Source organism: Canis lupus, chromosome 4 (genome assembly GCF_048164855.1).
Source record: "Canis lupus baileyi chromosome 4, mCanLup2.hap1, whole genome shotgun sequence".
Lineage (NCBI taxonomy): Eukaryota > Metazoa > Chordata > Mammalia > Carnivora > Canidae > Canis > Canis lupus.
In genome coordinates, this window is record NC_132841.1 from 60,283,536 (window position 1) to 60,290,495 (window position 6,960).

The 6,960-nt window shown below is 54.5% G+C and overlaps 1 long non-coding RNA gene across 1 annotated transcript; it reads left to right on the forward strand.

The window, feature by feature from the left end:
• The first annotated feature begins 278 nt into the window (after positions 1 to 278).
• LOC140632492 (uncharacterized) lies at positions 279 to 4,483 on the forward strand. Its single transcript, XR_012030093.1, has 2 exons — positions 279 to 1,152; positions 3,795 to 4,483. It is a non-coding gene; the product is annotated as an uncharacterized lncRNA (long non-coding RNA).
• Positions 4,484 to 6,960: the final 2,477 nt, after the last annotated feature.

The following is a 6,960-nucleotide window of genomic DNA, read 5'->3' on the forward strand; positions in this document are numbered from 1 at the left end:
GGTAGAACAGTTGCCAATATGCCCACTGACTGGAGGCCCATGAGAGTAGAGGCTGCTTGGGCAGAGCTACCCACAGGTCTCAGCGTCCTAAGCCCACAAGAAGCCCCTGATAGTTCTCCTCCAGCTCTGGCTTACCCCTTTTCCCTCTCCAGGTCCAAATCTCTGGATCTGGTGCCTGAAATTCCCTGGAGCTGAAAATCAGGATTGTTTTCCGCCTCCCACTCTCTCCCTAAGCTGACTACCTCCGCGGGACAAAGACTCACACTGTGTAATTTGCCAATCAATCCGGTAATCTAAAATGATGGTGCTGCTCTTAAAAACAGCATCAGCAAAGAGATGGCCTCTGCAAGCTGGCCTGCCACATTCACCTCCTGGGTTCAAAATGATGTGCTTTTTAAAAGGCAAGTTTGCTGAAAGCTTTCGGTGTCAGCTTTTTGAGCCATTTACAATCAGCTCTCATACAATGTAGGCCACTAGCAGGCTCTACCCGATTCACTAAACCACTCTAGAAAATTGTGTGGCGCTGGCCCCAACTCGCCTCTGTTAGCATTTTAGTTCAGAGCGTTCACTTTGCTTTTGTATCTGGGCCTACTTGGATTCTTGCCTCATTCTGACCGCATTAATTATCTCAGGTTTCACCAGGACCCTCTCCTTGGCTTGCTCCCGTTTCTAATAAAGTCACAACATCAGAGCTGTGTACATCCGTAACTTCTTGCATTATTGACCTTTGCTCTGAAACAGAAACAGAATCCTCTTTGCTCCTGGAAGGCTGCTTGATGCCTTGGAAATAGCCCGGAAGCTGGTGGAGGCAGATGCCAGGGTAACTGGTCTGCACCGTGTCACGGACAGTGAGCCAGGCTCGCTCTCTCCTCTACCAGTGACAGTCAGTCCTACACCCACACAACTGGATACAGATGTTTGCTCTGTCTTATCCTCCCACCCAGGATCTCGGGAGGTTCAAAAGCTTTGGTGTGTTTAGATAGATAGCGCCAAGCGTGCAGGTAGTTGGCGAATGTTGGCGGCCATTGTTAGAATCCAAGAGGACCATATTCCTCAGAATCGGAGGCCTGTTTCACGAGGAAATCTTTCTCATGATTTCAGGGAACGTGGTGGATTTGGTAGATTTCGATGGATGAAGAACAGAGCTGACTGGTAAGCAGACCGCTTAAGAGGCTTGAAGCATTATCTCCTTAGGCCCACGGTCCCCAGGGGGAGGAGGAGGGACCACAGGGCTGGGGCCTGGGCTGCCAGGGAAAGTGGGTGAAGGGCTGCTTTGTCAGCTCGGACAGGGCTGGTTTCCACAGCTCTTCAGGCCAGCGGGGTGGAGCCCAGGCTGCGGGTGAGTCATGGTGGCTGCGTGTGTGGGCAGCAGTCGGCCCCACCTGCCTAGTGGAGGGAGCGCTGGGGCACCTGGGAGAGCCAGTCCTGCCCCGGGTGGTGGCCCCACAAGAGCCCCCTTTCCCAGCCCTGAGCCGGGGACACTAGGAAATGCTCCCCCTGAAGCCAGGGAAAGAGCATGTGTTCATGACCAGGGCCCACGGCCCCCATCCAGGAGGTGGAGGAGGCCCAGGCCCTGCCCTCAGACGGCTGTGGTCCCCCCGGAACATAGAGACCCACCCGGAGGGGCGTGGGGAAGCCGAGTGAGTGACCAAGGCTGCAGCCTGGAGTCACAGATCTGGGTGTCGTTTGTGGCTGCTGCTTACTAACCACACGAGTCTAGGCAGATCACTCACTTTGGCTCCAAAGAAGGGGATGATGCCGGCCCCACAGGGGTTTTTTTTATGAAAATTCAGTAATGTTTCATAAAACATAGGTCAATATAAAGGTCTCTGCAAATGGCTAGCTGACAGACTTGACGGTTTTCTAGGCAGAGCCCAGTCAAGGGTCTAGGGCTGGAAAGTGAGGTGGTTTTTTTTGAAATATTTTATTTCTTTATTCATGAGACACACACACACACACACACACACACACAGGCAGAGACACAGGTAGAGGGAGAAGCAGGCTCCATGCAGGGAGCCTGATGTAGGACTTGATCCTGGGACCCTGGGATCATGACCTGAACCAAGGGCAGATGCTCAACCACTGAGCCACCCAGGTGTCCCAGTGATGTCCTTCTGAGGTCTGAGGAGGCTGCCGTGTAGTTCCAATGGCTGACAGGAGGGTACCTTGACTGTGGGGGTCATGAAGACTAGACTCTAGAGGTAGGCATTTGCTCCTTAAGTCATGCAGAATCTGTGACTGTCTGCAGCAGGAAGGGTGACTTCAGGTCTCTAGAAGATGGGGCTATACTGTGTCTTCCAACATAGGGCTTGGGGGGGTTTGGTCAGTAAAACAACACAAAAACAAAAAAATATAAGGCTTGGCATGTTTCCTTGGTGAGGTGACATGAGCAGTGAGGACAAGGCAAAATGTCCACCCCCCTGGGACACACCCGCACTTCACCCTTGGCGAGTTAAGAAGCCAGTGAGTGACCCCCTCGCCTGAGCTCCTCAAGGCCCAGACCTTAGTGTAGAGACCAGGCTTCTAGAAATCTCTGGCTACTGCAGTAGAATGAAAGAAAAATCAGGAGGGCTTCCTGGCTGGCTCAGTTGGCAGAGCATGTGACTCTTGATCTCGGGGTTGTGAGTTTGAGCCCCACCTTGGGTGTAGAGATTACTTAAAAATAAAATCTTGGGGATGCCTGGGTGGCTCAGTCAGTTAAGCGTCTGACTCTGTGATCTCAGCTCAGGTCTTGATCTCAGGGCCATGAGTTCAAATTCTGTGTTGGGCTCCACGCTGAGCTTAGAGCTTACTTAAGAAGAGAAAAAAAGTCTTGGGATCCCTGGATGGCGCAGCGGTTTGGCGCCTGCCTTTGGCCCAGGGCGCGATCCTGGAGACCCGGGATGGAATCCCACGTCGGGCTCCCTGCATGGAGCCTGCTTCTCCCTCTGCCTGTGTCTCTGCCTCTCTCTCTCTCTCTCTCTGTGACTATCATAAATAAATAAAAATTAAAAAAAAAAAGAAAAAAGTCTTAAAAAAAAAAAAAATCAGGAGCCTCTGAGCCAGTCCCTTATTTTACAGGAGGAAGAACAGCCCAGAGTGGGAGCTTGATGTGTCTAAGTCACACAGCAGGCAGTGAGAGCCAGCCTCCCATCCCTCCCCCTTCAAAAAGGCCTTGTGGCAGGGAAGGTCGACCTTAGTCACCCAGCACCCCCCCACACACACACACCTCCTCCAGCCAAGCGATGGCCTCCCAGGTCAGGGAGTGGCGGTGAGGTCAGCACTTCTCAGAGGAGGGGAGAGGAGGTGCCGCCCTGCCCCTGGGATGGTCAGGTCTCCACCTCACCTCTCCCTCTCTGGCTCTGGGCAGGAGCTTCCAGTGAACCTGGCTGGGCAGCCTTTGCCTCCTTGGAAAGGCTCCAGGGACATTACAAGGAAAGGGCTCTTGTCTGCAGTCTGTATTCTCCAAGGGCCCTGGCACGCCCTGTCTAGGGGGGCTCGGGGCTGCTCCTCACCCCCTCCCTTCCCCTTCTTTCCATTTCAGGGGTGCTGGGGGGCGGGGAAGAGCAGAGGCACAGCGCACTGAGTCACTTGCAGAAACGGCCCGGGCCGCGTCATCCTTTACAAACTTACAGCCAGCTTATGGCAGCCCTCCGTCCAAAACCCCTCCTCGGTTCCTCGGTCCAGTAAAGCCCGAGTCTGAACAAACCCTGCCTTTCGCGCCTTTGTCACCTCCCGGACTGCAGTTCTGTGTCTCTCCCTCAATCACCCCATCACCCCTCCAGCCTGACCCCTCTCTGCTTCCCTCTCTCCAGACATGGCAGCCCGGCAGCCTCAGGACATTTGCACTTGCTGCCATCCCCCCAGAGCCCTCCTGATCTTTGCTGCGATGTCACCTTCTGGGCTTCTTGGATCACCGTGTTTGAAGAAGACACCTGCCCTTCACCCCTCACCTCTTCCTTGGTTTTATTTTTCTCCAACTAACATACTATGTACTTCACCGTTACTTTAACATAACAGCCATCTCGGCCCCGCCAGGATGACAGCAATGTGACAGCAGATGTTTTTGTCACTCTGTACATTCACTGCTGGATCCTTGGGATGTTGCATAGCGCCTGGCACGTAGCGGGCCCCCCACAAGCCCCTGGTGAACACCAAGTGGATAAATGAGGGAATGATTAAACAAATTAAGAGAGCAGCAGAAGCTATTTGGCCCCTCCTGGGCAGAGGATGTCCCTGCCCTCTGTTCTGGAACTCCTGAAAAGTGCCAGACTATGGACTTTGTAAGAGGGAACGGACAAAACCGGGGTCCAGATCTTGGCTGTTTACCAACACACCCCCCCTGAGGCAGTCACCACCTCTCCCCTGCTCCTCCAAGCCCATCTTTTATTTTTTAGACAGCTTAGTCAGCTCCTTTTAGCCCAAGCAAAACCGTCTGGTTTCTTCACATCTGTCTTATTTGCTGGAGGTACAAATTAGACATAATAAAAGGCACAGACCTGAAGCGTGCAGCGTGATGACTTTTTATATGTACGGCCTCCTGGGCCACCACCACCCAGTCCAAGACGCGAGCCATTTCTACCACCCCGGGAGGCTTCCCAAGGTTAGAGACCCTCCTGACTTTATCACCCCAGGATTGGCTGCGTCTAGACCTTCCCCTAAATGAGTCGCAGAGTAGGTGGGCTTTTGTGTCTGGCTTTCCCTGCCCAGAGCTGTGTCTGTGAAGCTTCTCCATGTGGCCTCCTATTGCAGGGTTTGGCTTTTTTACTGCTGTACAGATTCCTCTTCACGTCTTCCTGAGTCGGGATTACGTGATTGGGGCCAGGTTCTTCGTCAGGCCTCACCCTCAGCTCTCGGGTCTCTGGCTTTTCGTGGACACACAGGCTGGAGGGGGACTCAGTTGCTCTGCTCCACACTTGGTGAGGCAGACCGGCCCTTGGAAGGCAGACCAGCATCCCGGGCGAGGGCTGGGCCCTAGAATCAGGCTGGCCTCAAACTGCTCATCTGCCACTTGGGGAGGTGATTTTGGCCAAAGCACTAAGCCTTTATTTCTTTGACCTTAAAATGCAGATAAAATCATACTACTATGTGGCACGGCTGTGAAGATGAAAGAAAATGGCCCATGAGTCCGGTACTCGGGGCTGGGGGATGCTGGATGCATGCTACCTACCTCCGCCAGGGCTTAGACCGCCAGATGCTCGTCCGTAATTGTCTTTATTGGGATCTTTCCCAAGAAGCCAATCCATAGCTCTTTCCTGGCCATCTCCCCTCACCCCCCACGATGCTGCTTGCTCAGGCCTCAGTTTCTTCAACTTGCATAACATTTTATAAATGGGCGAGGAAGAAATACAAGGAAACGCACCTACATAGGGACCATTTACAAGCACCATAATGAAAGCTTTGTATCCTCATTAAACAGGATTCATTAAGAGACCTTCGTTCAGGACTTTGAACTTGAACTTCATAAAGAGCTGAGTGAAGAAGTAGTTTTAAGTGCAGAACGCAGGCACCAATTTGAGATTCAATCTGCTTTCCCAGATGGAGAAGCCTGAGCCACCCACACCCACTCATCATGGTCTGTTGCCTCCCAGCTGGAAAGCCGCCACCTCCACGACGAGGCCACACATGAGACGCAGCCCCACTGAGGGGGCCTGGGCGCCTTATGGGAACACCAATGTCACCCCATGACTCAGCCCCTCAGGACTACCAGCCTGACTGCAGTGACGAGGCACATGCAGTGACTGTATCAAGGGCACGACTAGGGAGCACTTAGTGACCCAGTGACGACCATCACCTCCCCTTCGAACCGTCACAAATGATTAATATCAGCAGTAATAGTATCTGATATGGGCGGGCAGTCAACAATGTGCCAGTCACCCATGAAGTGGGACTCTGAGCCTCTGGGGAGTCACTGCTGCCTTTGTTGATGGGTGAGGTGAGGTCTCAGGACCGGCAGCGAGTGCCAGCCCCCACCCCCACAGCCTCTCCTGACACTGGCCACAGGCCAGGGATGCACTGTCCCTGTGCAGTCCCCCCACAGGGCGGGCTGCGGCACTCGGGGGGCCACCTTGCTGGGAGACCTTTGTTGAGGGATTACCCTGCAGCGGGCCCTTCATGCCCTAGCTCATCTAATCCAATTCAACAAGTCTGCGGGGTGGGTGCCATGGGTTGAATTGTGTGTCTCCCCAAAAGAAGCTGAAGTTCTAACCCCAGGACCTGTGAATGTGACCTTCCTTGGAAGTAGAGTCTCTGCAGAGGATCAAGTTCAGATGAGGTCATTAGGGTGGGCCCGGATCCAGCAGGACTGGTGTCTCCTGACGCAGAGGGGAAGTCTGGACGCTGCACCACGCACAAGGGAAGCGGGGATGATGGAGTAGCTGAGGTGAGCCTACGAGGGTTCCCGAGAGGCTGCTTGCTCCCTCGCAGGTGGGCACGTGCCCGCCCTGCTGTCCACACTGTCCACTGCCGTGCTGTCCACACCCGCTCACACCCACTGCAGCCTGGCGGCCTCCCCTGGAGAGGGAAGTGCTGAGTCAGTGGCTGGGGGAAGGAGACGCCAACACAGGCCCAGGGCTGGGGCGGGGAGGGCGGGGAGGGTGCTGCGCGTGGAGTGGGGGTGGGTGCTGTAGCTTGAAGACGGAGGAGCCACCAGAAAGCCTGTGCTGGAAGTGCCCGGAAGCGGTGCCCACCTTCCCTCTTCAAGGTCCTGCACTACCCCTGGCACAGGTGGGGACCCTGCCACGGCCACAGAGTGGAGCACGGGGCCGGCCAGGAAACGAAGGGGTGGCCGAGGGCAGAGGGTTTGGAGATGGGGTAAAGAGAGGGTGAGGGCGCTGGCGTCAGGTGCGCCTGGGCTCCCGTTCTGTTTTCTTCACTCACTGGCCCGGTGAATTTGAACTGACCTCCCTTGGCCTCAGTCTCCCCATCTGTAAATTGGAAATATTACCTTATGAAGTAGTGGCAATTTTAAAACTCCCTCAG